General features: G+C 39.8%; 1 long non-coding RNA gene across 9 annotated transcripts in view; it reads left to right on the top strand.

The window, feature by feature from the left end:
• The first annotated feature begins 10,461 nt into the window (after window positions 1-10,461).
• Window positions 10,462-25,127, top strand: part of LOC113252511 (uncharacterized) — a 90,272-nt gene continuing 75,606 nt past the window's right edge. For 6 of the 9 annotated variants that reach the window (XR_003314879.4, XR_008960115.1, XR_008960114.1 and 3 more), the window contains exon 1: window positions 10,496-10,707. This is a non-coding gene — a long non-coding RNA (uncharacterized LOC113252511). Of the gene's footprint in view, window positions 10,708-25,127 lie in introns of all 9 variants that reach the window. The other 3 variants (XR_008960120.1, XR_008960121.1, XR_008960119.1) reach the window with 1 other exon arrangement.

Below are 25,127 nucleotides of genomic sequence, written 5' to 3'. Positions count from 1 at the left end.
GCTTGTGTTCCCCTCTCTCGCTGGCTGTCTCTATCTCTGTCGAATAAATAAATAAAATCTTTAAAAAAAAAAAAAAAAGAAAGTAAATTGTGGGCCCCACCCCAGCTCCACTGCATCGTAGACATGGGGGCAGAGCCCAGGCGGGTGATTCTGCCGTTCGTACGCGCTAAAGTTTGAGTTTCACAGGAGCAAACTATTGTGGTAGTCAACAGAGATCAGCTGCGTCAGCGTTACTTACATTACTTTTCTAGCTGCTTTAGGCTCTCCTGATTCCGTTTCCAGAAAACATTTGTGCTTTTATTTAATTCCGTATTTGTCTCCTTTAAGATACCTCTTCTAACGTCTCCTAGCTAACGTGTATCACAGGAGGCGGAGGTATGGAGGGATTCAACAGTAAAGAAAGATATTTACTAGTGGAGGTACATCCCCAAAGCTTATCTTTCATGCGTTCGAGTAACAGACCAGAGGTCGTTTCCATAGTAACATACATTCTGCAATTTATAAATTGGAGAATGTAGAGGAAAATTATTGAAAATGCCTGTGGAAACTAAAGTTTTTCAGGAGAATGTTTGTAATACCTTAAATTGGCATGTTCCCTCTCATGATAAACATAGGGGTTATGGGTTATTTAAATGGGTTGTAAGCATCTGGGGGCCATTGTAATCCTCATTAAACCTCCACTAACCATAAAGACCTCTTTATTCTTAAAATGAACACGCTGGGAAGGAAGTCATTGCAGAACGCCCAGACTGTGACAGACATTAACCTCCTACATCAATAGCTTCTACTTTTACTGAACTCCAATAAAACCTAGGAATTCTCAACTGGAAGTACTCTCCTTCTGCAGCGAAGTTTGCTTTTTTTGTGAACCTATAAATCAAATGACTTCCCCTCTTCTGAGCAAAACCTAAATCAGACTCCTTCTGCTCATTTTCATCAGGCCCCCAAAGGGGTAAACCCTTCACTCAGTTCTTGATAACTAGTGGTGGTTTCCTCAGAAAAATCAAGCACTCGGCCAGTGTGGCTCACCCGGTCAAATTCCTTTTCTGCGGGGAGCTAACAATGGGTGCTCACTGCGTTTGGGAAATTGCTCTCTAATGGATGTCTGTGAAGGGAGTGCTGGTCTCCGTGGATCCGAAGGCTAGCCCTTGAACGGCAACTCTGATTTGTTTGTTTGGGAGTCACTAGTCATTTATTATGAAATCAGAAAATGGTTCTTGGTTCACGGTCAGCTCTCAGTGAGAAGTGCTCACCCTTGAGGAATCAAAGGGAGACAAAACTCAAGAGTTCCCATTCCAGGATAATTTCGCCTTGGGAAGGACATTGGGTGTTACGCCTCCATGTACAAAACCACCTTTAGAAACGTCACATTGTGGTGACCACTCTGAGCCCCCAGCACTAGGATTCCACAGAACTGAGAGAACCTTCTAGAGATGGGAGATGGAGTGGCCCCGTTAGTAATTGGCTAACCATTAATGTTTTGTGAAGGGGTCAGATTATATCCTGCTCAAACTGAAATGTTCAACAAAGGCATTTTTTTCTCGGGTCACATGGGTGGCTCAGTTAGTTAAGCGTCTGCCTTTGCCTCAGGTCATGATCTCAGGGTCCTGGGATCGAGCCCCGCATGGGGCTCCCTGCTCAGCGGGGAGCCTGCTTCTCTCTCTCCCTGCTGCTCTGCCTGCTTGTGCTCTCTGTCAAGTAAATAAATAAAATCTTTTTTTTTTTAAGTCATTTTCCTTAATGTTCTGTAACTTGCTCTGGAGCCCAGTTCCTGAGAGTAGCCATCCATGGCGGGGAGGTGGGGAACCCAGAAAATGGTTTAACATGAACAAATTCAAGGCAACAGGTTTTTTTCCAGTTCAAAACCATCCCTTGCTGTTTAATTCTGATTCTTTAGGGGAAAGTACCTGCAAAATTTAAATCTCTTTTCATGGCTGTTTGTCTATAATCCCTCTTTCCTTCATTCCTCCTTATCCCTAAGAGGGCTGCTGGTGAAGAAGGTTGTGTGCAAATCCTAATATGTCTGGGCAGTCCTTCTCTGTTCCCTCTGTGCTTGGAAGTGAGTGTTCTGGTGAAGCTCCTGGGGACCCCGCTGTGGGCTCTGCCTTCGAGCAGCTTATCTGTCCTGTACTTGACAGAGGGGCTGTTGATGATGTCTGGTACCCACTGGTGTTTGTAGCCTTCTGCCTGCAGTTAAAAGGGCCCCAATGTATGGTCTCATCCCACATCCAGGCCTTCACGGGTCACTGGCCGAATGTGCACTTGGTGTCCTCGTGATCTTAGCACTAGGGAACCCCGGGCTGTTGCACTTGGCAGTGCCATCCATCTGTGGGAGCTCAGCCTCTGCGCACTATTTCAAAGCTTTGATCTCAGGGATCGCCTTCTACCCTGAGCTGTGTATGGCTCTCATGCCGTGTGATGGGTGTCAAGGAGGTGGTGCCCTGTCGGAGGTTTCTGGTCCAGTCTCTGCCATTCACAGCCCCCTTTCATCAACTCCCAGGGGCGTGAGTATGCTGGTCCTCTCTCCAGGGCCAGGTCAGGACACCACACCTGGTTAGGGCATCACTGCTGCCCCCCTTCCCCGTGCAGCCCGTCTTACTTTCTACATCATACCTGCCTCATGACTCACAGTGAAACCCACACCCTCAACCAATTTACAAACTCTCACCTTTTACGGACTGACTTAGTTGGTAAAGTACAGGAGATTTTGAATTGACTATATACCCTTTGCTCACAGACAAAGCCCCTCCAGCGTCGAAAGCTATTCTGCACTCTAGACTCAAAAATCTTCGCTAAAAGCCAAAAGCAGAATACTGAGGCCATTTCTTCCCTCCACCTTTTAACAATCTGGATTTTCCTTGATGCAGCAGATGTCCCTGACCACAGAAGGAAAATCAGTGACACTGCTTGGGAGCTTACTCCAGGCCAGGCTGTCTTCTAAATGCTATCTCTGTGGACTCTTCATTCCCCCAGCCACACTAGCAGACAGGTACCACTATTACCCCCACTTGGCAGAGAAAACCAAGGCTTAAATGAATTAGGTAATTTGGCCGGTGACACACCTCTACTAAGTGCTAGGGCTAGTAGCCTGGGAAAGAGCCACCCGAGAGCCAAAATGACTTCATTTTTATTTTATATTTATCTATCTCCTGTTTTATGTAATTATTTTTTATATATTATATATTTCCTGCTTTATTTATATACACACAGTTTACTAAATATTAAAGGATGTAATGCTTAATTAGCGAATTATTATCCTCCATTTGTTTTTTTAAGCAGAAAAGCCCCTTCCATCAATACCTTGGATAATAAGCCAGAAAGGGGTGCTGCTCTGGTTGAGGTGGAGACAGACAGGGGGCGCCTGGGGGTCCAGCAGTGATGGCCAGTGCACTTCGTCTCCTCCAAGGCAACTCCGATGAATCCCGTATCTTCTCAGAATGCAGTTTGAAAGCCTACTCCCTGCAGGTGGCCTTGTCATCCCAGGAGTATTCTCCTAACGTCTGAGTCAGAATCAGGGTGTCCAGACCTGACCGACGGCGGAACATCCACTTCGTTTTTGACTTGATGGGGGCCCAGGGGTGAGCCCCTGAGGAGTGGGCTGCAGTCAGCCGCCACTTGACTTCCCACTTCCCTCTACTTTTAGAGCCCCCACTGCCACCACCACCCCCAGCAGCCCAGTCCTCCCAAGGAGAGGGTGCCAAGTAGAAGCTGGTGTTCACACTTGGTTTCAAGGGCACGTGTTTGGTCATTGCGATGTGGTGCTGGTATGTGTCCTGTTCACCATCGTCAGACCCCCTTTCCACCTTGCTTGCTTCCCTGCCCATACGGGCTGGCCCCTGACGGCGTCTCTGTGCCCAGCCTTGACCCGCAGTCACTTCCTGATAAGCCCGAACTTAGAATCCCATGGCAGACCACATGACCACGTCTTGCACTTCATTGTGGCCCTGGCACTTGGTAGACTACTGGGGACACAGTAAGCACTCCACGCGTGGTTTCGTAAGTTACTAATTAACTAATGGCGCTAGCTTGTGCTCTTATCAATTGATTTAAATGTCAATGAATTAATTATCCTGAAGAAGCAGATGTGGTTTTACATGCTTAATTTACAAGAAGGAAGTCTTTTGATTATCGTGGGTTTTGTTTTTAAAACTCTTAAAAAAAAAAAGTAGGCAGATTTAGTGATTTGATGAACCATGGAGTTAATTGCTTGCTCTGAATTTCAATTACTCTCTCCCTTGTCCAGTGTGTTAAAGGCACTTTGGCAGCTTTGACACTTGGTTTTACATTTTAAATAGAAGGTCAGCTCACTTTCCATTGTAAACCAGGAGCTGTAATCATTCAGTTGGGGAGAGGAAATGTGTCAAACTTGGTATCCCAAGTATACAAACAAGTTTGAAGCACATTTATAATTTAGAAAATACTCTAATTTTCCATCTTTTCCATATTCCAGTGTAATTCCCTAGAAACAAAGCCATCATCTGTCATTGTTTTTCTATCATTATAATTGCAGTAATATTAAAACAAGCTTTTGAGGCCCTCAGGGAAATTTGGAAATCCTCACTAAACTCCTGTCACAAAGTACAGCTCCCTTAAAACTAAAAATGCAAATATGTCGTTATTTTTACCATGCCCAGTTACTATGAGGGATAGAAGTCTGGGAGTGAAATGTCATTTTTAAAAAAGAAAATGCGTGTGTGCCACATTATTTTAAATAATATGTGTGTCAACCCCATGTCTGAATGACTTCAAATGATCAAAATGTTAAAGACAAGAAAACAGTCATCAGTTTGAAGTCATGTCCAATTTCTCTATATCCTAATCCCGTCTTCTCGTTGGCACCAGATTTGGGCAGATACTTTCAAAGAAAATGAAAGGTATCAACATAGGTGAGGTACCGGACCTTACCATTGATTGGCAGTCAGAGTTACCGTACGAGGAACATCGCTCTGAAAGAAAACGCTGTCTAGTGGGAGGGTCTGTTTGACGCAATTGTCATGGAGTGCCTTGCTTTCTATTTTTTATATATCATTTTTCCCAACAATATTCAGTTTCTGGAGTAACAGGTCCTAGACACTCCAGTAATCAGCTTTCCCTTAAACCTGCCTGGCCATTGGGCAAACACGAGGTTGCAGCCAAGATTCACAGTCAGGTTGGTTAGAGTCTAATGTCTGTGCTTGTTTCTCTTTGGCATTTTGCTTTTATACACAAATTGCTAATTCCGTGTTTAATTATGTCACAGGTAAATTGTGCATTAAATATGTTAAACACTACAGAGAGTCACCATTTTGCCACACACAGGCTGGACTCAACCTCACAAATGCATTTTAAAGGAAGAGAAATAGCTGTATTCTTCATGCACCACAAATTCCCTATCATCTTAATGTGTTTTTTTCAGTTATTTAATTATAACCCTTGGGAAAGGCACGATTTTTCCTATAAATACCATGAAATCGGAGGGATGCCATTCTCTCCAAAACTAATTTTCCTTAAGAAGAAAATGTAAGATTGACCCCCCCCAAAAAAACAAAACCCTCTTCTCCCCTGTTCAGTTGCAATCTCTTAAAAAAAAAAAGCCTCCTTTGCAATTCAAAATGTCTTTACAAAAGGCCACAATTCACTGAAATGCCACATTCACAGATGCTTTATTTCTTTCATTCTGATGACTTTAAATAAGTAAATTTGTAGCTCCTACAGTAGTTTCTCTAAAAAATTTTTACTGAGCCTTACATAAATAGTATAGGTGTGTGTATTTGGGGGTGCACTGAAACCAGATCCCAAAATTCATAGAACCACTCTAAATCATGACCTTGCCAAATACCTGGTAAATGACTCCAGAACATGAATCCTACACCTGTACCATTCAGAGAGCACAGCTGCGTGGATGGTGCCTCTTCATGTTTTCATCATCAGAGCCTTTCCCTAAGACGAGTGGATATCGTTCTGTTACGGATCAGTATCTGAGCACTTTATTTCCATCGCTGGGTCAAAAATAGTGGTTGGCCAGTGGGATCTTGCCCCTGTGACCCTCATCGGCCGCCTCTCTCCCACACAGCTTTTCTGTGATCTGGTCACCATCTGTTCCCTTCCTTCTTATTCTGACTCCGAGTTTTGCAGATGGTGTTCCAACAACTGGGAGGATTTTCCTCCTCTTCTTTGTCTTAAAATCATACCTTCAATGTTACTGGCCCCATGGAGTATTTCGTAAACCAAGAAGGAGTGAAGCCCCACTCCTTCCTCCGTAGCACTGTATGTATGGTCGGCGGAATCTTTTTCATGACCCACAGTTCAGTTAATATTAAATTATGAAAAGACCAACGTAAGAAACTGGCAGAACGGAAGCCTCTGGTAGGAGGCTAGCGCTCCGTGTCCTCCCATGGCTGCATGCATTTCCACCACCATGACCCTCTTAATGTTACATTTAAGTAGCTCAGCACTCATTGATAGCTCCCACTATGCCGTATGCCATGGGAGAACAGGGGTTCCCTGTGCTTGTCTTTATTTTTTTTCAATCTGGAGTACATCCCAGTCGCTGGCACAAAAGCAGATCCATGATGAATATTTAATGAATAAGTGAAACTTGAACTCAGCCCCACTGCAGTCATGCTAGCTCAGATCTTGATGTCCTGCTGGACGACCAATGGATTTCCCAACCTTGACATCATCGACGTGGGGCCAGACAATTATTTGGCGTGTGTGTGTGTGTGTGTGCACATGCGCAAGAGGGGGCTGTTCCGTTCATTGTAGGTTATTGAGCGGCATCCCTGGCTTCTATCCACAAGATGCCAGTAGCACCTCCCTTCGGTCCTGACAATCAAAAATGTCTCTAGACGTTACCAACTGTGGTCTTGGGTATCAGATTACTCCCTGGGGAACCACTAGACTTACATAATAATACTTGTCTTCCTCTACCCAAAATCTGTGCTACTGCCAATAATATTTTTAGAATAAAAATTCCAGTTGCGTCTCTACCTTGCCTAAATACTTTTTGCTGGGTTACCGCGTCTACAGAATTTATAATTTGCACTGTAAATAGTGGCATTGTTAAGGCAGGTCCTGAGCTATTAGCGCTGTGCGGTCTGTGCTATGAATTGCCACGCTGCCCTTCAGCAAGTGCGTTGACCTCCCTGAATTCCAAGTTCCTCATTCTAAAAGCTAGGCTAAATGGTTTATAATATTCTTGTTCCTCTACAGTTCTCCAATTCTTCATGTAATTCCGTTACCTATGCAAATTGGCAGTCTTTATGTGTTTAGCAAAACCTGTTGTTTCAGGTATTTTAAAAAAGCAGATATCTCTGCTCCAGGATACTTTCTAAGAACCCAGAGTTTGACTTAAACGTCCTTCTTTTGAGGTACCATGAAACCGCATGCAAAACTGCACATGATATAATTTTGAAAATAAAGTTGTTGTTTTTTTTTGCCCCAGTAGACTGTAAGCAGTAGAATGCTATGTTGTTAAAGGATGGGACTCTGAATCTTAATATCTGAGTACGTGACCTTGGGGAAGTGATTTAACTTCTCTGAATCTAATTCCCTACCACCTCCATCCATGGGTTAGGAGTTATAATGATACTTCAGATGGTTATTGTGATGTTTAGAGTTCGGCACAATGCCTGGCGCATTGTACGTGTTCAGTAAATTTTACTGTTTTTTTTCCCTAATTCTAAGACACTTTTTAGCAATGGCAACTGTGTTTTAATCAGCAACTTTTTCTCTAAGTGGCACATCCAGAGGTTCACCTTGCAGTCAACGATATCATAGATTAGAGAACCTCTAGTATTATGAGCTCACAGTGGCCACCGATAAAGGAGGTCGATAGAAATTTGTTGAATTAACTATCATTGGTGTCCATGCGTGTTTCCGTGATATGTGGACGCACATTCCATTTATAGAAAAATGTAGTTTTATTGACCTGCATGGAAACCAACAAAAGTCACTTCTTGTTTATGATCCTAGATGGTCAGATTAAAAATCACATTACAAAGTTATCCTCATTTGCATTGAATGTCCTTTAGTTGTAACATTTAATTAATATTGTAACTCATCAAAGGTGCTGAATACTAATATCTACCTCTCTCCGATTTGGCCAGTCTCAACGGAGCACACATTTATTCATATTTCCCATACCAGAGAGATTAAGGCCCGAAGATGCTGCAGCGGAACCTACAGCTATCTTTGTTTATTTTTCCCCAGGCTGCTAATTATGTTCCCAAAATATGATTAGCCGAAGTCATTTGTATGCAAAGCCTATTCTGTCGTGCGACATCTTTCCATCTTTGTCATGTGGTTCCTCGGCTCATATCACCTAATAATAACCCATTGTCAGGAAAGGTGGTCTGTGCACACGTGAGACTAGTGAATGGAATGTTGATTGAAAATGTGTCAGGAAATTCAGACACAATATTATTGTTTTTAAAAAATACAAGTCAGTCGAAGGAATTTTCATTGAGGGGCTAGTAATAGTCCTCGAGTTGGACGGTACAGTGGAATGACGCAGGGATCATTTTAAGATATAACAACAATGGCCTCATCTTCTACCAACCAGGACAGAACATCTGATTCTGCAGAGTGGTACTCTAGAAGCTGCCCAGGTGATTCTAATGGTAGCCAGGGTTGAGCGCCAAGGAGCTGAATTAGTAGAAAGGGTCCTGGGGCAAGGTTGAGCAGTACCAAATATCTGTAAGATGGCTTAGTTTCAGTACTAAAGGTCCGACCACCCGTGGGTTTACATGGTGAGGGAGACACACTAGACCCTTGTTTAGTGGCAAGATTGTCTATTCTGTTTAAGTAGCAGGAGTTGGTTTTCTAACTTTTGTCAGCTATTGAAAGAAATGAACTCTTAATACAGACGTAGTGAAGAGAAGGGCCATATGCACCCCAATGTTCATAGCAGCAATGTCCACAATAGCTAAATCGTGGAAGGAGCCGAGATGCCCTTCAACAGATGACTGGATTAAGAAGTTGTGGTCCATATATACAATGGAATATTACTCAGCTATCAGAAAGAACGAGTTCTCAACATTTGCTACAACATGGACAGCACTGGAGGAGATAATGCTAAGTGAAATAAGTCAAGCAGAGAAAGACAACTATCATATGATTTCTCTCATCTATGGAACATAAGAACTAGGATGATCGGTAGGGGAAGAAAGGGATAAAGAAAGGGGGGGTAATCAGAAGGGGGAATGAAACATGAGAGACTATGGACTATGAGAAACAAACTGAGGACTTCAGAGGGGAGGGGGGTGGGGGAATGGGATAGACCGGTGATGGGTAGTAAAGAGGGCACGTATTGCATGGTGCACTGGGTGTTATACACAACTAATGAATCATCGAGCCTTACATCGGAAACCAGGGATGTACTGTATGGTGACTAACATAATATAATAAAAAATCATTTGAAAAGGAAAAAAAAAAAAAAAAAAAAAAAAAAAAGAAATGAACTCTTAAAGTTTCCCAAGAAAATAGTATAAGAAGAGCTTTTCGGCGATAATCCTTTGTCTTCACATTCTCAATAATTTTTTACACAAAGGCTAATAAGTAATAAACACACACGTCGTTAGATATTTAAAATACAATAAGCCTTTGGCTCATAATGATCTGATCATCTGGTTCCTCATGGGAAACCGTCCGCTGTTAGAACAAAACAAAAAAAGCAAAACTCACACCTATCATTGGTGTGATTTCAGTTGAGAAAGCAGAGGGGGAGAGCTTGGAGAAAGAACCTGAAGAAGCAGGATTGAAAATTATGTAACTGGGACCACAGATGGATTAAAGGGGAGCCACATGGCACCCACGGGGCTGAAGACAAGCGGATGCTGGTTTGCTTACTCTGCTTTGAAACCATCTGGAAGTTTGCGGGGTTTCGGTCACTCCCTTACACTAAACTTGAGATACAAAGATTGCCATGGGAAATTAGTTTCGCTTTATGATTTTAGGATGAAAGAAAACGTAAATAAAGATGCATGCCTTGATTATTTTATGAAATGCCAGAAACAGGACTAAGAACAAAAGCTGACCCACCACCTCACTTCTGCAGGTGGCAGTGAAATCCCAGTCATGGTGTTTATCTCCCACTACTTGATGGAATGTAGCATGAGAAGGAGAAAGGGAATCATTACATACGTTTGATTACAGCCACACTATATAGAAGAAAGCAGATGTATTCAGTATGATTTGCCCTTAGTAAATGGATAACAACAAATACAAATGTTTACTGCTTTTGATCATTCAGAAAGAGGGACCTTTCTCTTTAATGACGCGGTCTCTACTCATTCTCCATGGCGTACACACTCCTGTGTTTAATTAATTCATCAGCTCCCAAGATAGGAAATATGGGGGAAAGTGTTGATTTGACCTCATTGCCTCCTGTTCTTGTCCCCTGTGTTCCAGCCTTTTCCCCTTAAGAGAGAGAGTTGTTTTCCCATTTCTTGAATCTGGGCTGGCCTTAGGATTCATGTTGACCAATAGAAGTCAAAGGAGTTATGGGTGTACCAGTTCCAAGCCTAGGACTCAAGAAGACTTGCTTGCTTGTATTCTCTTTCAGAATCCTCTGGCCTCCCTGAGAAAAAGAGCCAGAGCTGGCCCACCAGGATACGAGAGGCTGCAGGGAAGAGACGTGTGGCTGGACAGCCCCCCAGAAGGAGAGATGCCTAGCTGACCAGCAGCCACTCTCAACAGATGAGAGAGCCCAGCCAGCCTGTAGACTAGGTAAGCAGTAACAAAGTAGTATGATTTTAAATTGGTAAGTTTGGGGGTGGCTCACTGTGCAGGAGCAGAAACGTGGTATAGAAAAGCATGACCTAGGAATGGATGTGACCCTAGCAAAAATCTAAACTGCGCAGCATTGGGAAGAAGGAAAACACTAGCTAGAGCTGGGGGAGAAAAGAAAAAAGAAAAAACTGTTACGAAGGCTTGGGAACCAGTGAGAACAATTTTATTGGATGCTGGAAAAATCGTGACCTGTGGTTTATCCACAAAACTGCCATTTGCGCCTAGTAGGAAGTAGGAACAGCGTACGTAATGGATTTTTGGCTTTGGCGGGGTGTTTTTTAAGTGGACAATGAAAATGTCACTTGATTTCCTTTTGCTGAATGCGATGAGATGCAGCAGGAGTGAGAGGAGCTGGTGGTCCGTGGCTCGCAGCTAAGGAAAAGGAGTTCCCAGTCACAGATTTCGGCGCGGGTGGGGCAGTGCGGTCCACGTGCGGTGTGAGGGAGGTCTCGTGATCACGTTGACCCCATTGGTTTGAGTTCAGCGTCTGGTCAGTCGCGGCTGCCAACCCTGAGATTTAAGAAATCCTTTCCTTTCACACTCTGATCTTTTGATAATTGTCCATAAAAACCACCACATTTATTTGACATGCTTTTTAAAAATTTCATATGCGTCTGTCACTTCCTCTCCTTTGCTCTGGAAACTTATTTTTACGATTTTACCAATTTATGTAATAGGTTTGGTTGGCTTATTTGTTTTACCAAGTGTATTACACAATGGTTTTGTTGCTGCTGGCTTGCTTTTTTGTATTTTGCTTATTTATTAAGTGATCTAAATTGTTTGGGCATCTAAATACACCTTCTCAAGCAATCCTTCGTCTGCTTCTATGGAAAATATCCTAAGTAATGCCACATTTACCCATGGCACTTAGCTAGTGCTAGAGGAATTTTTTTTAAAAATGTAGGTGCAATTTTTATTTCATGTTCAATCAGCATGTTTACATACATGTTACGGAAGTCAAGTTAACATCTCCCAGAGGTGGGTAAAAATATCAGTTTAGGCTAGAGATGGGGAAAAATAATGTAAGTCTTCAAAACCATTCTTTGTAGTATTTTTACCATTTTTATTTCTCTCTGTTACCCATAGGTGTTCTGTGTTAGAGAATCAATTTCCTTGGGGCGTTGTTAACTCTGTAATTCCATCTCTATAATTCCATCTCTATAATAGCCTTTCAAAATTTCAAAAATTAAATACATGTAATTGTAATAAGTATCCAAATATTTAAGTAGATAAGGTATATTTGAAATCTTACGAAAAACACAATTATCTTTCATTTCCCCGACACCACATCGGTGCTTCTGAGAATGATGGATTCATGTTTAAGTGGATGAATTTCATTCTGTACACATTCACTACATTTATTCAAGATCCAAAACCCTTTTTGAATATTTTTAGGCAAGAACAAAGATTTGCCTTGATGATTTTTGTTGCAAAGTTGTATCTCTTCGGAGGAATATGTTTAAATCATAGTAGCGTTGTCCATATTCAGTTTTTGTTTGCTGATATAAAGCAGAGCATCTGAGCTGAGAAGATACTTCAGTCCCACTATGGAAGTGCTGGAGAGGCCCAAAATGTCATTTACAGACGAATATTTTCGTACAGTGTTTGTTTTGCATGCTTCTAATGACAGAAGGATGCCCCATCATCTACAGTCGCATATCTTTTGCTCAGAGTGGTACCTGACATGTCGTACGTGCTTTATAAATACTGCTGAATGAATGATGAAGGAGGAACATCTAATCCCCCAGGGCAGATGAGAAGACAGGAAGAACATGTCATATCATTAAGAATGAGGTGGTGACGACAAAATGGTGCTGGGGCCCTGGGGGCTGCAGGGGTACAGGCAGTTGGGGATCCTCACCGCCGATCTTGCATTGTTTCTGCTCCCTGACTTTGAAGCAGCCCCTTCACTCATCTGAAGCCAGTTTCCTCATCTGCTTCATGAAGGCCAAACTTGAACTTGCAAATATTCTATTTGTGGTATAATGCACCTCCTTACAAATGGGATCCTTGTCCGGATTCGTGTCTGTGTGTGTGTGTGTGTGTGTGTGTGTGTGTGTGTGTGTGTGTGTGTGTGTGTAAGTCTAGCCATCTTCTTCGTGTTTGATTTCCTTTTTCCATCTATTTTCTTTACTAGTCTGGAGTCTTTCTTTTATCCGACGGTTCTACTCTGGCACTAGTGTCCTTGCTAACATCAACATCAGTTACGCCTGGAAGAAACCTTCCAGATGACCCTTTCCTATTTACATTTTTCTTTTTTCTTTTCTTTTTTTTTTTTTTTAACGTAAGCACTGAAAGTCTGACGCATTAAATGAATTGTTTACATTTCCACCTCGAATTGGTGGTAAAGGCCAGATTCTTGGTTTTCTGATTTGCTGCAAAGGAGAGCTCTTTCTCCTCATGGACTGTGCCAGTTCAACAGAGCTTAGTTTGTTATTTAGGATTTAATTCACATCTTGCTTTCTTCCTGTTATTTGCTTTTTTAAAAAAATACATGAACAGATATAAATTCCCTTCAGTGAGCAATTACCAACCTAGCAGAAAGGGTAAAAACACATGTGAGGTTATAATTGGTGCAGACTTCTTTATAAAGAATAAAGCAGCAATCACCGAGAGCAGAGTCCCACCAATAAAGTTTTAACATCTGAACTTAAACTACCATCCAAGTAATTGGAAATGTTCTTAACATAGCCAAAACAGGTTCCTAAATCTTTGATTTGGGGCAGTTTACTATTGGGAATCAGAGACAAAAAAAATAAATAAATACAATTTTCTTTCACCTTCTTCGTCCACCACACGAATTTCCCTGTGATGTAGTGACAGAGGATCTGAATCCAGGAAACACCTCCACCGCTTTTATTAATTTCATTATAACTGTATATTTTTCCCTGGGACTGGAAGCGGATGGCTGTTTCAACACTTAAAGTGTTTACCAATGGCAGCTGCTTTCATGAATTCCCATCTCAACACCATGGGGAATGTCACTTTAGTCTCTAATCGTGAGCTGAATCTGTCAAGAAAAAAAAAATGATGAGCAGCAGTTGGTAGCAAACATGATTTGCCACTTTGGTGGATCCTTCTATATGCTGTTCTCTGATTGCAAGTGGGGATTCACACAGTTCTTGGGGCCAGAAACCATAACTCAGGTTGAATACCTAACCAGCACTCTCCAACATGGGGGCAGCATTTAAAAAGCCATATTGTCCAGCCAGCAGTAATACTGTTAGCACTAGGAGCAGTTCTTTAGTAAGGGACAACTAAAATATCAGGAATTTTACAAGTAAGTTAGGCGTAAAATAACCTCTCTGTTTTATTCTTAAATGAAACACCTGTCCTGCATTTCTGTTAAACCTCAGTCCAGTAATAAGCAATAAGCTGTTTAATGAAACAACCGATCAATCTGATTAAACGTGGCTCAGATTAGCACTGCTGTTCTCACACAAAATAAAACATAAGGGGGATTACCAGGTCCTAAACGTTTGACTTTGGTTATAAATCCAAGCACGGAATATTTTGCAGTCACCTGAAATCCTCGGTCACACGTCTTTCATCATTTCCTCCCCCGTGGTTTCAGCGAACATCATTCTTTCTGTTCTCCGAACTCCTGTAGTAATTACACTCAGTACTTCGCCTCGTAATTATGTGCTGCATTGTCTTTGCGGAATAGCCTGGTAGCACCTGAAAGAATCTTGCTAATCCTTTCATCTAACCTCCTTATATAAAAGAAGGCGACCCGAGGCTCCTAAATGATTTTTACAGTATCTATATTATGTATCTAGTGTTGAGCAGAATTGAAACTGGACGCTAGATTTATTGGGGTCTAATCCGGGAATTCGCTGTCATTACAAGACAGTACCCTTGCCTTCCCAACCAGTCCGCAGGTGCTTTGTACTTTACACAGGAAGGTTCACTGGAAGGAACCCGCAGGTAGAGCAGGTGTGTAATAAATACTTCAGTCTGCTTCTCTTGTGCCCTAGAGTACGTTAGGGTTGGAAACAATAGCTGGAAAAGGCCACGTCAGTAAATGTTACACTTGTCATAAAATTCTCTTGTGACACATCATTATTTTTAAATAAATAAAACATCTAGAAAGTATGATTGTCTTTTATAAAAATGTTTAACGTGGCTCATCACAGAGATTCCAAAATCTGTATTAGAATATAAAGTAATAATTGATAAAGAGAGATTATTTGGATTATCCTGCTTTACCAAATGATCATTTAAAAACCTTTTCTCTGGTTACTTGAAACTTTATAAGGAAAATTGTTTCTGCTAAATATCCACATTTCCAATCAAAGGATTCAGGGATCTTTGGGAAAATGCTAATTATAAAACTAGGGCAGAAGATATACGAGGTGAGCCTGGTGTATCTTGTAGTGCCACAAGGTAAGAAAATGCTAGAAATAAGCAAACACAAACCTACAGTGAATGTCAAAGCAACAAGATCCAACAGAAAGAATTCCCACTGGCTAAAGATGGGATGATTTGAACAATAAAAGAAATAAAGTAATATTGGATTATAACACAGAGTATAAGTATACAATCCATGAGTCCATATTGATATTAATAAATGGTTAAGTAAATAAATGAATGGAGGAGGGGAAACAAATCTGCCCTGCAGAAGAATTCCAAATATTTTATGTAGATAGCCTGTCCCCAAAGAATTGAAGCATAAGTCCCTTTCCTGGAGAGTGGGCTATACCAGTGAATTCCTTCTAAAGAGCACAGTATGGAAAGAGAAAAAAAAAACTAGAGTAAGTTTATTGTGGAGAAACCCAACGAACACTTACTCAGTCTGGTGATGAAGGTTAACATCAACAGTAATAGGTCACATTGATTTATGTACCCTTGATATGATGTGATAAAATGACACTTTACCCCCCAAACCCATAACCCTAGGCTAATGATAAGAAACATATCAGAAAAATCCCAGTGGAGGTACATTTTTTCAAAATCCTTGATGACTGCTCTGCACTGTCAAGGTCATCAAAAACAGAGAAAGTCTGAGAAACACCGCAAGTAAGAGCAGCCTAAGGGGATGTGATTACTAAATGGAATGCACGATCACGAACGGGATCCAGGAACAGAAAAAGCATATAAGGTAAAAAGTAAGAAAATCTGAATAAAGCATGGACTTTAGTTAATAGTAATGTACTAATATCATCAGCACAATAAAATTAACCAATGTACCGTGCTAATGTGAAATAGTATTAATAGGGGAAACTGGGCTTAGGGCTTATGGGAATACTGTATTGTGTTCACAAAGTTTTCCGTAAATCTTAAACTTTTTCTAAAATAAGATGACTTAGAATAAATTGGCAAAATAATCGAACACATGAGTTACAAAATACACAAGCTGCTGTTAAGCACGTGAAAAGATGCTCAGCCTAGTCATCAGGGATATGCAAATTAATACCACAGTGAAATACCACGGCCCCTGACAGTACAAAGGTTAGTGATTATTTGCTGCAGCTGGAACTGCCCCACATTGCTGGACAGGATGGAGAATTACAAAATGATTTAAGAAAATAGTTTCAGGGTTTCTTCAAAAGTTACACATAGACTTTGCCTAAACATATGACCCAGCAATTCAACTCCTAGATATTTATTCCATGAAATGAAAGCATAGGTTACACAAAGACATGCACACAAATGTTCACAGGGGCTTTATTCGTAAGAGTCCAACCTTGTAAATTAGTAACAAGTTTCTTAGACACAAATCGTGTCCAATAACGAAATGATTATTACATCATTTTCTAGTGATTTTGCCAGAATATCAAGATAAATGTTTTGTAGGCACAAAGATGGTTATCCCATGTTTTATGTAGGCTTATCGTGTATTCATCTGTTTGAGGATAACCAGTCTACTTTAAAATAACTTCTTATAGATGCCCGCTCCAATTCCGATTATCCAGTATGCTCAACAACAGTGAGATGACTTCCTTCAAATCACAAAAAGATTCTTTTTCGACGTGCTTTTCAGCTCCAGGTTGTTCAAGTCAGACCTACTTCAAAGACAGCTGCTTGTGAGTTTTCCTTTCTGTGGGACGTCAGGCTGACTTTCTAAGTCAGAAAATACTCTGCACTAATGGAAAATGGCTACATGTGTAGTTGTGTTTTTTTGGTTTTGGGGTTTTTTTTTTTTGTTTTTTACTTCTCCCCTCATGCGTTAGATCCAAGTTGTTTTTTGTTTCCTTCAATATTATACTCTGAGCCAAAATGCAAAATTACGATATTGCATTTAACTTTGAATAGTATATTTATAATTGTGGTTTCTATAGAATAGCAGCCATTTACATAAAAAGCAAAAGTATATAATTATTCAGACATTTTGATTTTGTTAAAGCATCTAAGTAATGATCCTTTCATAATTCAAACCTAAATAGTTGACTTCAAGACCTGTATTTTCATAATGTTTCAGTAAAATAGAATTATTATTTCAGACCCACTCAACAACCAATTTTTAACTTAATAAAGTGTTCTGTTATTTTTGTCATTTATTTGAAAACACTCAGGTATCCTCTGCTGAAAGTAAATGATGAAGCATCTCTCTATTTTTCTACTGACACTAATATTTCAGTGGCTCATATTTTGCCTCTGATTTAAGATTCTGGTTATTGGCAATGAAGATAATCCATGAGACCTGCTTCTTATAGAGAACTGTTCCTAGAAGATATATTGCTTTATTATTTAGATATTATTTATTGCATATTTCAAACTTTAAACTGTTTGGAGACAAGAATTACTTTTTAAAATATTCTTTGGGTTCAGATTCTTCCACCTTGTCCTACAAACTAGCGTGAGTAAATCACTCCTCAGCAGCATGGCAAAGAGAAAACAAAGGTCATAAGGGACGTAGTAAAGTTATGTGCTGGGACACTTCAGGACTCTGCAGCAGTTAAGATGCGGTCACACATGTGAGGACAGTTGCAAAATGAACAGCTCTCTTAGCACATAATTTGCAGAATTTGGAGAGAAGAATTTGTTCAGAAACAATAATGTGCTTTCTAAATATCAGTGCTGAAGCACGTGCGTCCACATTCATATTCATACTTTCCTTTCCCTCCCACATCAGGAGTAGCACCAGCTCTCCTTCCATCTGAGCAAGCCATTCATCTCGGCTGTGTTTTCAATCCTTAACTTTTTTCTCTGAGTCTAATTAGTTGCCAGGCAATGCCACTTCAAGCTCCAAATATCTCTAGGAAACTATCCACGGATAGACTGTTATCCATCTCCTAGTTCATACTGCACATTATTGCAAAAGTCTCTGCTTTTCCTGCCCTGGAGGCATACTTGTCTTCTTACGATGGAAGCTGGATCACCTGATCCACCTACTTCAGACTGCACTGACTGCTCCCTTGCACAAAGATAAAGAAGGCCGGTGATGGGTAGTAAGGAGGGCACGTATTGCATGGTGCACTGGGTGTTATATGCAACTAATGAATCATCGAACTTTACATCAAAAACCAGGGATGTACTGTATGGTGACTAACATAATATAATAAAAAAATATTTTTTAAAAAAAGAATACTTTTTATCAAGAGATCTGCAGACTCTGTGCTTTGCCCATAATTGCCGTCTTACTCTCAGTCTCCCCCTTTTCTGTGTTCAACAGGAACATTGGGCTTCTCTCAGTTACATGTCTAGGCCTTGCTCCCTCCTGCCACAGGGCCTTTGCATAAGCTGATCCTCCTAAAATGCCCTTGTCATTCAAACACCTTTCACACACCCATATCTGTGCAGATGTCAGTCTTCAGATAAGTGGCTCACAGCTCCCTAGAGCCGATGAGAGGTTCTGTTTACATACCCTTTATAAAACCAACATACATTTTTCATTGCTATGCATTTAATAATGTATTGAACACATGGACATTTGGCTCGACATTTTATTCTGAACGCTAAATATAGTGAAGCAAATATTTTTCAATGTATGAACAAATATTGATAAGGTTCCTACTTAGTTCCTGGCCAGTGATCTGTCTCCTGTAGAAATAAGAGCAAGCTCCACAAAGACGATTATTAATAGATCATAAAGAAATATCAGGTAGTGTGTAGGAATACCATGTTAGTAGTCCTATGGATAAAGAGAAAGCGTATTACGACGGAGTAGGGGATAGAGTGACAGGGAGATGTGCTACAGTTTTATGTCCCCTGGTCAGAGACTGTCTCTTTGAGGAACAGACATTGGAGAAGGGAGTTAAATTAACCGTGATGCAAGACACTCTGCTTTCTGGCCACATCACATAGGGTCTTGAGGCATGTTGCGTTAGAACTTTGAATTTTATTCTGAGTGAGATGAGAAGTCATCGGAGAGTTATGAGCAGGGTGTGATGTGGTCGGATTCAGTAAATAAGTGCTGTGTCCTGAATAAATAATAAAACCTCAATCTGGTGGTTCTGCGGTGTGTAGACTTTATTATGGAAAAGGTAGAAGCACGTAGATTTGTTACCAGATTATGACAAAACGTGCAGGAGAGAGATGTTTGATTCTAGATATGTTTTAAAGGTGGAGCTTTCAGGATTTGCTGGAGGAGCAGATGGGTTTGGTAGAAGAGAAGGGGAATCAAGATGACGTGAAGATTTTGGTCTGAACAACTCTAGGACAGCTGCCGTTACCCGAGAGAGGAGAGCTCAGGTGGGGTATAGGTTTGAGGTGGGTGGGTTTGGAGGGAGAATCAAAAATTAGTCATTGTTTTAAGAGAAACCAGTTTTCTTTATGGGCGAAAGGTCTCAATATGGCAAATAACTTACAGTATTAGAAACTCATGAACCAAACTCATGCTTAAGGGATTTTACATTGAAATATTGACATTATGCTCTGAAGAAACTATAAAATATTTATATAGTAGTAATTAATTTTTAAGGTTTTTTTTTTTTTTTTTTTTTTTGGCGCTGGCTTATAAGGCCAATACAGAGCTGATACAAATTCCCGTAAATGGTTTAGAAGCCTCTGGGTTTAAGTGACTATAGCAAACACATTAATTCACTAACTCTTGACTATGTTGATTTATTGTAACTAGATGTTTTGTTGAGTATATCACCACACTATACCTTACTAAATCAGCACAATAATTCTATTGTGGCACTGATAATCTATCAGGGAAGATATAAAGAGTTTACATTTAGACAGGTTGAATTTGAAATACTTGAAGACATTCTAACAGATATTTCCAGTTATTACCCTCTTAAAGTAGGAGCAAGCAAAGGACTTCACCTGTTTCAGTCTGGGCTGTAAATTTTTAAAAATCACATAAATATTTATAAGCTTTGGTATGCCCTCATATGTCTTTGGGGTTTGAATTCATAATACTGTTGTAATTGGGAAAAACTCAGGCTGAGAAATAAATTTAAATTTATCCACAGTCGATATTGCACCTGCTACCTTGAAGAAGTTAATAACATATTTACCAAAAAAAAAAAAAAAGACACTTAATCAACTCAAGAGTTTGATTTTCCCAAGTAGATCCACCAAGGATGAGCTCATAATTCAGAATTACAGGACATAAAAGAGAAAAGTCCTATTAGTAAGAGTTGTCAAGAAAAAACATATATAATCAGAACCCAAGAACTACAGATTACGGAGTTATTGGGAAAAAGTATTCATAAATGTTTAAGAGAGGATCAAAACACAAGAAATGAACTGCACAAAACATAAGACAAAGATAAAATCTTAACAGAAGCTGGGGGCTATGCTAGAGGAACAGGGATAATAATTACAGTGGCCTTTTTGTCAGAAACCATGCCAGCAAGAAGAGAATAGGGTGAAATATTTTAACTGTTGAAAAAACAACAAAATACACCACCAACCTAGAATTCTATATCCAGTGAAATCACCCTTCAAGAGTGAAAGAGAAATAAAGACTTCCTTAGACAAACTAAAACAGAGAATACATAGCGAGCAAACATCCCCTGCAAGAAATACTGAGAGAAAGAAGAAACTCAGATCTATGAAAAGAAAGGGAAACCATTGGAAAAAGAATGAAGTAAAATAAAATCTTGTCATATTCTTAATTGGTCTAATAGATCAGTGTGGACAAGTGACATGAATGCCAGCAATCTTAAAGGGGATGGGAGGAGGAATGGGGAATAATCTTTTATAAGGCATCTGCACTACCCATGAAACTGTATAGTGTTATTTGAAAGTACTTAAATTAGTTATAAGTGGGTATTATGAACTCTAGGGCAACCACTAAAAATATTTTTAAAAGATAAAGCACATTTGGAAAAGATGAACCTAGAAATACAATTTCTAAATTTTTAAATTTCTAAAAAAAATATTTTTTGAGTATAGTTGACAATGTTACATTAGTTTCAGGTGTATAACATCGTGATTCAACCACTCTGTGTATTCTACATTCACCACAAGTGTAGCTACCATCTCTCACCATATATCACTATTCCAATACCACTGACTATATTCCCTATGCTGTACCTTCTATTCCCATGATTCATTCATTCATTCCGTAACTGGATGCCTGTATCTCCCACCCCTCTTCACCCATTGTGCCATCCCTCCACCTCCTTCCCCTCTGGCATGCACCAGTTTGTTTTCTGTATTTATAGGTCTGGTACTATCTTGTTTGTTTGTTTATTCATTTGTTTTTTAGATGCCCAGTCTACATGAGACCATATGATATTTGTCTTTCTCTGTCTGACTTATCTCACGTAGTGTAATAGCCTCTAGGTCTATGCACCTTGTCACAAACGGCAAGATCTCATTCTTTTTTATGGCTGCGTAATATTTGAGGGTGTGTGTGTGTGTGTGTCACATCTCCTTTATCCATTCACCTATGGATGGACACTTAGATAGCTTCCGTATCTTGGCCATCGTAAATAACGCTGCACTGAGTATAAGAGTGAATATATCTTTTTGAATTAGTGTTTTGTTGTTGTTGTTTGAAAGTTAGAGAAGATTTTATTAAAATCAAATAAAATAATTACACTTTTATATATTGATTGTAAACATCCAACAATTAATATTATTATAGGTCTATGTTCCAAAGACTAGAAATAAATATATATGGGTTACTTATTTTGGAACCATTTAAAACAAGTTCTCATTGACAAAAAGAATCAAAATGGATCCGTTTTATTTCAGAGATTGAAATGTGAGGTTGAGCTGATTCCAACAGTATTTTAGTCTTCGATTTTGAAGAGAGAGATGACCTTACCTTGTGAGGAAACAGAAATCTGACTACCACCTGGCCCCTTGCCACTTTGTCATGTGACCCTTCAGGTTGTAAAGAGTAGTTATTCCAAACAATTGAGTCACAATGGTGACTGTGTTGTTAGGGATTATACAAAGGTGAATAGAATGTGATTCCTGCTCTCTATTAACTGATTTGGAAGGTGAATCAAATCCTATAATCTATTAACAAGAGGAGGGTTTTTTTAATTTAATTTTTTTATTATTATGTTCAGTTAGCCAGCATTTGGTATATCATTAGTTTTTGATGTAGTGTTCAGTGATTCATTAGTTGCGTATAACACCCAGTGCTCATCATAGTACATGCCCTCTTTAATACTCATCACCCAGTTACCTCATCCCCCCAATCCCCTCCGTTCTGTAACCCTCAGTTTGGTTCCCAGAGTCTGGAGTCTCTCATGGTTTGTCCCCCTCTCTGATTTCTTCCCATTCAGTTTTCCCTCCCTTCCCCAGTGGTCTTCACACTATCCCTTACGTTCCACATATGAGTGAAACCATATGATAATTGTCTTTCTCTACTTGACTTATTTCACTTAGCATAATCCCCTCCAGTTCCATCTATGTCAGTGCAAATGGTGGGTATTCGTCCTTTCTGATGGCTGAGTAATATTCCATTGATATATATGAACCACATCTTCTTTATCCATTCATCTGTTGAAGGGCAACTTGGCTCCTTCCACAATTTGGCTATTGTGGACATTGCTTCTATGAACATTGGGGTGCCTGTGCCCCTTCTTTTCACTACATCTGTATCTTTGGGGTAAATACCTAGTAGTGGGTCATAGGGTGGCTCTATCTTTAATGTCTTGAGGAACCTCCATACTGTTTTCCAGAGTGGCTGTATGAGCTTGCATTCCCACCCACAGTGTAAGAGGGATCCCCTTTCTCCACATTCTCACCAACATTTGTTGTTTCCTGTCTTGTTAATGTTTGCCATTCTAACTGGTATAAGGTGGTATCTCATTGTGGTTTTGATTTAGATTTCTCTTACGGCTAGTGATGTGGAACATATTTACATGTGTCTCTTAGCCATTTGTATGTCTTCCTTGGAGAAGTGTCTGTTCATATCTTCTGCCCATTTTTTTATTTGATTATTTGCTTCTTGGGTATTGAGTTTGAGAAGTTCTTTGTAGATCTTGGACACCAGCCTTTTATCTGTAGTGTCATGTGCAAATACCTTCTCCCATCCCATGGGTTGCCTCTTAGTTTTGTTGACTGTTTTCTTTGCCGTGCAGAAGCTTTTTATCTTGTTGAAGTCCCAAAAGTTCATTTTTGCTTTTGTTTCCCTTGCCTTGGAATTAGTGCTTTTGTTTTCTTTGAGTAAATAGCCAGTAGTGGAATTTGAAAAAATATATTGAAACATATATCAGTGAAATTAAAAACTAAGTGGATGAGTTGGAAAAAAAAAAAAGATAAAAACAGAAGTAGCATCAGGGCTAAAAAAAAAGTCTGGGGAAATTAAGCAGGTGTGGTCTAGAGATTTAGAGAATTGGAAAACATGAGAGAGAGCATAGGCTGTACGGGCTGTACCTGTACAGGATGCAGGCTATACCAGAGTCCAGGCTTTACCCCTGAGGAATACTGCACAACCTGTGCTTTAGGATGCGATGCTATTTAAGGCCACAAGAATGGTACAAGTGCTTCTTAGGGGTCCTTCTACGTGCAAAACAAGGCAAAAAGACAAGGCCAGGTGAGCTAAGCCAATCAGAGGAGGCTCAGAAACAGCCTGGCACACTTTGATGATGCCCCGATTTGGATCAACCTAGAATAAAATCACTGAATTGAAAATTATGATGTGAAACTTCAGTAATAACTGCTCATTCATGTATTTGGTAAAAATGGTGACGTGCAAAATAGTTGGGAAATATATGTAAGCCCACGTAATGTTAAAATTTGGAAAAATAATTAACGTCTGCATCATGACCCCATTATGGTGAGTTCAGCTATATTATGTCTAAAGTATTTGAATCCTCTCATTCTGTGATTCCATGAGCAGGAAGGTAGGATTATTAAAATGAGCCATTTCTAATATAGATTGAATGCATAACACAGTAAGGATTTTTTGAGGAAATTTTACTATATAAGTGATCCCAAAGAGCAGACCAGAGTACCATGAACATACCAATAGGAATATTGATTTTTTTGTAGATTAATACTTTATTACCAATAATAAATATTTTAAAGTATTCTTCAAGGGCTTGAATTTGTATATGGGTATTAATACATTTAATACTATGGAAGACAGAAATGAAGTATGTGAAAATTTAAACATTCTAGTCCATCTCCTTCATTGTGCTGTGGGAGACAAGAGGTAGATTCAATCCATGCATTAACTGCATTCTCTAGACCCTCTTGCCGTGTTATGTTTCTGGTGGAATTATGTATGCTGATTTGTTACTGTTCATTTCCAATTATATCTGAATAATTGTTCACCTTTAATCATATCTGAAAAATTTGAAAATAAAATAATATCTGGAACTTGAAATACATACCCTGGGGCAAACTTGTAATTTACTACATCCTTTCTATCTTTAGTATTTTATGGCTGACAGCAGAAAAGTTAGCATTGTCCTTGTGCTTGTTGATTAAGGTGTGTGTTCACCTAACTGACACATTAGGTAGGAACGATTGCTGATTTCAACTGGATGTTTTCTCCATGACGTATTTGCAAAAATACTTCTTTTTAAAAAATCTCTGATTGTTTTAATGTGACCTCCACCATCTAACAGACTCCCAGGGGACATTAATGGAAAAAGATTAAGAAAAATGTTTGGTTTACATTTGTTAATGTATTCTAGTGTGTGGGTATCTGATTTCTACTGTGCTTCATACGCTTATAATAGATGACAGATGTAATATATGGGTAAGGAATGTGCACTAAGCAATGCACAAGGCACCTCTGGAATGCATAATCTATGAAAACACCCTTCCTAAAACCAAGCTGAAAAGACCCTGAAGTGGAGAAGTAGCGTGTAACACAGCACGAGGGAAGATGGTAGAAGGTGGGGCATGGCGGATTATTTGGGGGAAGCGATACATTTTGGCAAAATACTTCGTTCTGAAATTGCTTTTGACATTAAAAAATGAGAGTATACCACCAATTACTGCTAGAGAAAATAGTCTGAATTTGAGACAGACTCATATGCATCTTC

This window comes from Ursus arctos, unplaced genomic scaffold (genome assembly GCF_023065955.2).
Source record: "Ursus arctos isolate Adak ecotype North America unplaced genomic scaffold, UrsArc2.0 scaffold_19, whole genome shotgun sequence".
In the NCBI taxonomy this organism is placed as follows: Eukaryota; Metazoa; Chordata; class Mammalia; order Carnivora; family Ursidae; genus Ursus; species Ursus arctos.
This window is presented reverse-complemented; position numbering and strand designations above follow the sequence as displayed.